The sequence below is a fragment of the Salvelinus alpinus genome, chromosome 9 (assembly GCF_045679555.1).
Source record: "Salvelinus alpinus chromosome 9, SLU_Salpinus.1, whole genome shotgun sequence".
NCBI classification, from domain to species: domain Eukaryota; kingdom Metazoa; phylum Chordata; class Actinopteri; order Salmoniformes; family Salmonidae; genus Salvelinus; species Salvelinus alpinus.
In genome coordinates, this window is record NC_092094.1 from 75257980 (window position 1) to 75267083 (window position 9104).

Sequence of the window (9104 nt, forward strand, 5' to 3'; positions counted from 1 at the left end):
TTTTGGAGGGGGACTGTGTCGCACGACCTGCTGCTGTCCCTTCACTCTGTACCGCATAATGCAATACACTGTAATAAACTGTACGTGGGATACTTACAGTATTGGCTTGTAGAGAGAAGCCCTTTCTACCTGTCTCATCTAAAGTGTGGTGGGAAATACTCAGTAGGGTCTCTACTAACCTTAATATGATTAGTTTTGGAGGGAGACGTTTTGGAGGGAGACTGTGTCATACATATCCAGCACCACTTCGTTTGGACTGATTCATGGATCATAGCCCATCTCTCCAAATTATAATTTGTGAGAAAAATCATGTGATTATTACTTGGCCTTTGTCTTATTATAAACTTAAATGTTTATTTGTTCCACTTCCAAACATAAAAGGCGCTCTTAACCATGAAAATGCAGTAAATATGCAGCAGTACTATTTGGACCAGCACTCCATATGTTATGTACTTTATGTTTCTCTTGTAAGGTCAAAAGTCACCACTGTAATGCGAAACCCTGTATCCCCATCTCGCTTTATTGATCTTCCAACAGTTGGTAATGAGAGGTTGAACTACAGATTGAGCTCAATAAGATAAACGCCAAAAAACGACTACTGGGCACAGTTTACAGTGCATTCGGAAAGTATTCAGACCCCTTGACTTTTTCCACATTTTGTTATGTTACAGCCTTATTCTAAAATTGTTTTTTTTTTAAATGGTTTCCTTATCAATCTACACATAATACCCCATAATGACAAAGCGAAAAAAACAGGTTTTTAGACATTTCTGCAAATTTATTACAAATAAAAAACAGAAATACCTTATTTACACAAGTATTCATACCCTTTGCTATGAGACTAGAAATTGAGATCAGGTGCATCCTATTTCCATTTATCACCCTTGACATGTTTCTACAACTTGATTGGAGTCCATCTGTGATAAATTCAATTGATTGGACATGAGCAATCGGGGGAGAAAGGCCTTGGTCAGGGAGGTGACCAAGAAGCCGATGGTAACGCTGACAGGGCTCCAGAGTTCCTCTGTGGAGATGGGAGAATCTTCCAGAAGGACAACCATCTCTGCAGCACTCCACCAATCAGGCCTTATGGTAGAGTAGCCAGACAGAAGCCAGTCCTGTGTAAAAGGCACATGACAGCCCGCTTGGAGTTTGCCAAAAGGCATCTAAAGGACTCTCAGACCATGACAAACAATATTCTCTGGTCTGATGAAACCAAGATTGAACTCTTTGGCCTGAATGCCAAGCGCCACATCTGGAGGAAACCTGGCACCATCCCTACGGTGAAGCATGGTGGTGGCAGCATCATGCTGTGGGGATGTTTTTCAGCGGCAGGGACTGGGAGACTAGTCAGGATCGAGGGAAAGATGAATGGAGCAAAGTACAGAGAGATCCTTGATGAAAACCTGCTCCAGAGCTCTCAGGACCTCAGACTGAGGCGAAGGTTCACATTCCAACAGGACAATGGCCCTAAGCACAACGCCAAGACAACGCAAGAGTGGCTTTAGGACAAGTCTCTGAATGTCCTTGAGTGGCCCAGCTTGTGAGGATCTGCACAGAAGAATGTGAGAAACTCCCCAAATACAGGTGTGCCATGCTTGTAGCGTCATACCCAAGAAGACTCAAGGCTGTAATCACTGCCAAAGGTGCTTCAACAAAGTACTGAGTAAAGGGTCATGAATACTTGTGTAAATGTATATTTCAGTTTTTTATTTTTAATACATTTGCAAACATTACAAAAAATATATTATTTTGTTTTGTCATTATGGGGTATTGTGTGTAGATTGATGAGGGGAAGAAAACATTTTTTTAATCACTTTTAGAATAAGGCTCTAACGTAACAAAATGTGGAAAAAGTCAATCGGTCTGAATACTTTCCGAATGCACTGTATATTTGACTCTATTAAGAGTAAGATGATCTCTATAGCTGTTATCTCTATAGAATCTATAAACATTGAGGACACAGCAGGAGTTATATAATTGTATGAATTATGTAATGAGGGCTTTCACAGAATCTCTGATATCAGTGAGCAAGCACAGTCCTGTGAGTCAGTTTCAGATACTGATGTTATTCCAACTATTTCCTCAATCATCTTGAGAGTAAAGCCTTTCCTGTTTTGACATTTCTGAAGAAAACATCCGCTTTCAAACAATGTAACAAAAGATTACTTAAAGCAAACTGTATGAGTCCAAATCAGTAATTCAGCAAAATCATTTCACTGATGGATGCAGTGAAAACAGGACAGACTAAACAATCATTGCTTCAACAGAGGCCTCAAAACAGCGACATATGTGACGTTATGGAATCTTTTGTGAAGGAAATGCTACCTGAAAATTTCTTAGCAAATGATCTCCACATTCACAGTTTATGCTCTCGAAGTTGCAGTCAGTGCAAGAAATCCATGTAAAAAATGAATAGTTAAACCAAGTCATATTTCTGAAAGAGGCATCAAAGAATTCCTTTCACTGCAAGCATCCCAAGAAAATAAGATTTGTAAAACATGTAATACTGCTAACAACTTTCAGCGTTCAAGCTCTGTCATCCATGCTCCAAAGATATTACTTGTGAAGGTAGACAGGCCAGCAGAGACTTGTTAACCCAAGAGCTAGAATCTATCCTGCATATATTACATACACCTCTTTGAATTATCTAGTATTATAGCCTTTTCAGATAATTACACATGACACGCTCTGGTATATCGACTGCACTTAAGTATCAAGTGTGGGCTTTACCTCAAAGAAAGTCCAAGAATTCCTGAAGCAAGTTGTGTTCTATCTGGTATCATATGAAAAGAAACACAGTGAAAAAGTACAGCATTTTCAGTTATAGCTATGCAACATATACTGTAGTTAGTAGAACTAAATGCATTACATTAAATCTTACAATTCCTTATGCCAGTATGAAAGAGAATTAAAAGATACACAACTTCCACTTCAGAAATACCCGGCATTACAGTATCTGGCAATGCATGGATTTGTGGTGGATGTGACACTAAACTATGAATTTTCTCATCAATTTTAGAAAACAGTCAGACGGTAGTAGTGATGTTTATGTGTGCTTATTCTCTGAAGCAGCCTTATTAGAGGGCCATGTGTAAACGCTTTGTAAAAATGGCATGCGAGAGTATGTTTCACCGTGTATCAGTTATCAGAGAAAAAATGACAAATACATTTAAAACTGAACAGAAAATGCCTTTATTGACCTTGATAATCAGCAAGTCTCCGTATTATGTATCGTCGTCCAATCTTGTCTCTATTATTGGGTTTGAAAACATGGTGAATAGAACTTAACAGTATGCTGCTAACCTTGATAGAAAAGCAACACATAGAGGCCTATAACTTGTAATGAATGTCCTCCATTGTTGTTCTGAAAGCTTGATTATTAACTAGGTAATTAGCCTTTACAGTATACTGCTAACCTTGATAGATAAGAAGCCGATGTCCATTGCTGTTCAGAAAGTGTGATTATACTGTGTCCTAATAGACTGGTTAATATTCATTACATTTAACTTGAAAATAATTTAGATTTTTGTTTTGATAAAAAAAAGTGTGGTTTTTGTGTTTATTTTTTGTTGTTGAGTGTTTATTGATTTCAGCAACATGGATAGTACCAGTCCATTTACAGCTGTGTTGCTGGATATGTACGACATAGCCCGACATAGTCCCCCACCAAAACTACACATATTTGGTTAGTAGAGACCCTAATGAATATTTCCCACCCCACTTTAGCTGAGAAAAGTAAGCCCATATATATCCATTGTAAGGGAAAGGGAAAGGGGGGTACCTAGTCAGTTGTACAACTGAATGCCTTCAACTGAAATGTTGAAATGTGCTTCTGCATTTAACCCAACCCCTCTGAATCAGATGCCATAATCGACATCCACGCCTTCGGCGCCCGGGGAACAGCACAGTCTATTACAGCGTATTGCATTAGGCGCTATAGAGGAGGCAGAGTGAAAAGCCAGCAGCAGGCCGCGTGACACAGTTCACCTCCAAAACTAAACTACAGATTTTCTTAGTAGAGACCCTACTGAGTATTTCCCACCCCACTTTAGCTGAGACGGGTAGAAAAGTTATCTCTACAAGCCAATAAGTATGCCATATACCTTGTATTGAATTGCAGTGATTGGAGTGGGTGGAGTAAGGAGTCACCAGAACTTTTTATTTAAGATTCACTATGCAAAAATCGCTCCAGCATTTCCTGGTTGCTAAAATTCAAATATTTAGCCTAATTTCAGTTCATGTGACAAAATAAGCAAGTATAGTGTGGAGAGTCATTGCACCATCTAAACTGCTGTGAAATATATTTTCCATAACCAAACATATTGTATTTTCAGCTGTTTGAAGCTGGTGTACAAAACCAAAAGTAAAAGATGCAAAAACTTAACGTGTAGCCTAGAAATAGTGCACTTAGAAGTGATCTACAGCTTCTTAGGCTTGCTTTCAATGACAGATCAATAAATCCTATTTCTATGTGAATGTGTTCAGGTAGCCCAAAAAGTTTACATATTGCAACTTTTAACCAGTTGCACAGCAGAAGATCAACCCTTTTAAGTTTTGCAGACTATTGAATAAGTACGATAATATACATTTGCATTTTATAAAAAGATTATATCTTTAAATATAGCCTACACAATAGCTTTCAACATACCGTTACTTGTGTAATGTTTAAAATAAATGCTGGTGTAAATAATACAACATAAAAAATGTAATACATCAAATTATCCATTAACTTTTTCAAAGGTGGTTGCAATGCTGTGAAAAACAGTTCTACTGCACGAGTGCAAAAAAAAAATCGATATTCACAAAGTTTAGCATGTCTTTGCAGGTGGAGTCTTATAAAAAAATATATTCTGCGATCGTACTGCTAGCATAATATCCTGCTGCTAGGAGAACAGTGCAATTGTAAAAATCTTTGGTAATACTGCCTGGGGATTCACAATCAGACGCTTCCCTGTCTGTGCTGTCCAAACGAGTTTCGCAGAGCTTTTAAGAGGTGATTTGGGGCCATCATGCGGTCATGGTGTGTAGGTACAAAAAAGGTGAGGTCAAGCATCAGAGATGTGTGGACATTTCGCAGGTGAAATTTCATATTCTTCTTTTTTTGTGTTCTCCAGAGAAAAACACTTTCTTTACTGCGTGAATAAATGGTTTCGGTCAATAGTTCCTTTTTCCTTTAAACAACATCGGAGTTGCACACCAAATCCCAGTCATGACAATGATCGAACGGTTCGAACACATCTTGACTCGTTATAACCTTGCTTTGACAATAAAGTCACCTTTCTGCTGCTATCCATAATCAACCCTTGAGAAAATGGCCTATATGGTGTAGGCTCTGCTGCCTTTCACCGGTCAACTTTTGGGCTGGACTGGACAGACCTTCACACCTAGTGGCTTTTAAACAAGCCTCTCTACACATAACCCCTTTAAAAACGGTCAAATACCAAACTTGTCACATCTCAACATCCACCCAGGACAATCCTAAACCATGACATGAGGTGTGTTTCACTAGTCCAACATCTCAGGGGTTTAGATTCCTCTCGAATCTGAAGCTTCAGGCAGCCTCTGTTTTTTTTCAGTCCAGTTCCCGGCTGCACTATCCCTCCAGCCCTGGTGCTGTCGCTGTGTGTCTAGAGCCAGCCCTCTTTTGGGGTGTTCTCCAGTATCTCCTCATACAGCCAGCTCTGGGTGAACTCCTGGAACCACTCCACCAGTTCAAACAGCTGCTTGTACTCCTCTGGGTAGACATGGTCCGTCAGTAACATCCTCCTGCATCCCCATCTCCTTCAGCAGCTTAGGACCACTGTCTGGACTCCACATACTGGGAGAGAGGAGGACACAGATATGAGTAATAGTCCAAAAGTTTACTCAAAATTAAGATAATGTTCCAACAAAGAAACAATACAAAAATAATCCAGAGCACAAGAACACGGACCCACATGACAAACAATAACGCACAAAACAGAGAGGGAAGTCAGAGGGTTAAATAAGGAACATAATTAATGGAATGGAAACCAGGTGTGTATGATAGACAAAACAAAACGAAAATGAAACATGGATCGGTGGCGACTAGAAAGCCGGTGACGTCGACCGCCGAACGCCGCCCGAACAAGAAGCGGGACCAACTTCGGCCCGAAGTCGTGACATATCTGGGATGTACTTGTCCATTAACACCACTGTGTCTACCAGGACAGTGACGGCCACAGCAGACAGGTTCCTGTGGGTCGGTGCTGGGCGGACGTTCGGTCTGTTCTTGTCTGCTGGAGCTGAGGCCAGCCAGGGTCAGAGAACAGCTAGTCCAGGCTTAAGGTCCGTTTCTGGATCAGGACCCTGGGGTTACAGGTAGAGGCAGGCTGCCTCAGGGTGGGCCTAGCCCGGGGGTGGCAACACGCAGACCGCATGGTCACCACAAACAGTGTACACGCCTGGGTGGATAGATGGTGAGAGGGAGGCGGGATGATGGTCACATGCTGTGAATGGAGGAGGCGCAAAGGTTAGGAAGAAGAGATAAGGAAGAATTCTGAGTAAGTGTGTCTATGGTTAGGAGTGAGACTAAGTATGATTCTGGGTGCAATAGTTTTTGGTTAGACACCACTCAATGAGAACTTATTTCATGAGTAGAGACTGTCTGCATCTTTGCCTAGTTTGGAAAAATAGTTATGACAGCTACAGTTGATGGGGACCACGTCTATGCACTGTACTGTCAACCTAAACATGTCATGCTGCACAAGCCCTTGAAATATGACAATGTCCCGATTGTAACTAACATTCTAGCTGGCACGCAAGCCCGACACCACGTGACTTCAGGTAGCTAAGGATCTATGACCAAAATCTATTCTCATTGTTAAATTACATGCAGCTGTGTGAATAATTTCCCTTAGCTAGCTGAGTTCGAATCGGATCAATGATTTAGCAAGCAAGCTAGCTTGCTGTATGTCTGTATGTCTGGCTAGATCGCTTGCATGCCTTTTATTATTACGGAAACTGAACTGCAACACTGTCTTTAGCAAGTAGCTAGCTTGCTAACTTTCGAGAAATCTGGCAAGCTGATCAGCCACATCAAGTATGATAAATCGCGCAAAAAACTCTTCTTTGATGGGGTTTAACGACAGTTGGCATCCAATGTTAATGGTGCATTACTGCCACCTGCTGGACGGGGTATTCAATAACAAACTTAAAAACCATTACGGGAAAGATCATCCAAAATTAAACACTTCAACAAACAAAACCCATCCCACTTCTTCAATCACAGTCCACTCCAAAATACATCCCTACACAGGCTCGGGGGCTTGTGATGTTGGAACATTCACCAACAGGATTTCTTACACGGCCTCGGCTGTGAAATCACAAAGACCCCAAAAACGTTCAGCTGCATTCACAATAATTCCAATCTTCTCCGCTTGTGCTGTACAGTTTATGACCATTGCAATAAATAATACAAAGTCCACCTTTTAACATGTAGCATTTCACTACGTAGGTTTCACTAGAACCCTTCACTGGTCGTGGTGGCTCTACTACCCTTGTTTCTTCCCTGCCGCTCATTCCTTCCATTCTTCTCATCGCCTCCAGATGGGAGACATGCTGGACACTCCTTAACCTTGCACCTCATTGTCCTTCACACTAACAGGGCATACCATGAATTTAGGCGCATGTTCACCTCCACAGTTGCAACATTTCACTTCATCTGGCACATGATACTCTTCCCTTCTGCACACACTTGACACATTACCAAATCTTTTACATTTATGACACTGAAGGGGTTTGTGCACAAAACCTCTTACAGGGTGTCTCATGAATCCTAACATTATAATGGAAGGGAGAAACTCTTCATCAAAGAACAGTAGCATGGATGAAGTTAATTTATTTTCTCCGTCCACCATACAGGTCAGTCAACGTGCAACAACCACTCCATCGATGTCTTCAGTTATATCCTCTGCCTTTATTTCTTTCACCACCCCAGAAATAACCCCCTAGAGGTGCCCTGTTACGAAAATCCATACAGGAAACATTCCACTCCGATATCTTTTTGAGTCTTAAAACACGTTTCTTCTGCTCCGCAGACACACATAAAAAAAAAAAAATAAGACCACTTCTTGTGACTAACACCGAATCAACACTTTCCTCCGACACATTCCATATTTTCCTTCAGACATTACACGGATTTCCCAAGCAGCATTGATCCAAAACCCTCACTCCGACTAAACACGAGTCTCGTGGTTTCCTATTTTCCACCACAGCTTTACTTCTCTTGTTTCCCTTATTCTTCATCACGGTAACCCACTCATTCTCACTTTCTGCACTATTAGTTTCACCCGAGTCACTAGCAGTTTCAAACAAAACTTCAGTTTCCACCAGAGCATGTGGGCGGAGTTGAATGGTTGGAAATCCTGCTAATCCGTGATGGAGCGCTCCTACATGTCTTCTTCTTCGATGAGGTTTAACGGCGGTTGGCATCCAATATGTTGCATTATTGCCACCTACTAGACTGGAGTACAACTCCATTATACTTTGTTTATTTATTTATTTCTCAAGCAAATACCTTACCATCTAACAACACACTCACAATTATTATTTTTATTTAAAAATATATTTATTTTTATTTAAAAAAATACCACCCTACGCCACTAATTAAATCTATTTATTCCTACCTCATGCCAACATCCTGAAAGGATGGGACATCATCACTTAACACACCCTGTAACTCTCTGCACACCCAAATACCTTTCTGCGACTTACGTTCCATCCCTGCAGTACAGTTGATAACCATTTATATAAATGCTAAAAATCCAACCTTACTGAAACATATATCACTTGTTGGCCTATCTCTCTGTACTGGTACAGATCTACTACTCACACCACTCCTCTTCAGGATCCTTCCCCCTTGACCCATCTTCCTCCATTGTCTTCACTGCCTCAGCATATGACAACTTCTGCACTACTCTAACCCTGGAAACCTTAACCTGTCTCTCTTGCACGGGACATTTCTGATCCCCAGCCCCATGGCACCCCTACAGTTATCACATACCATTTCTTTGTCTCATGCCCTTCTGCACACTTCTCACACCTAGGAACCTCCCTCCTACACACTGCTGCCACATGTCCAT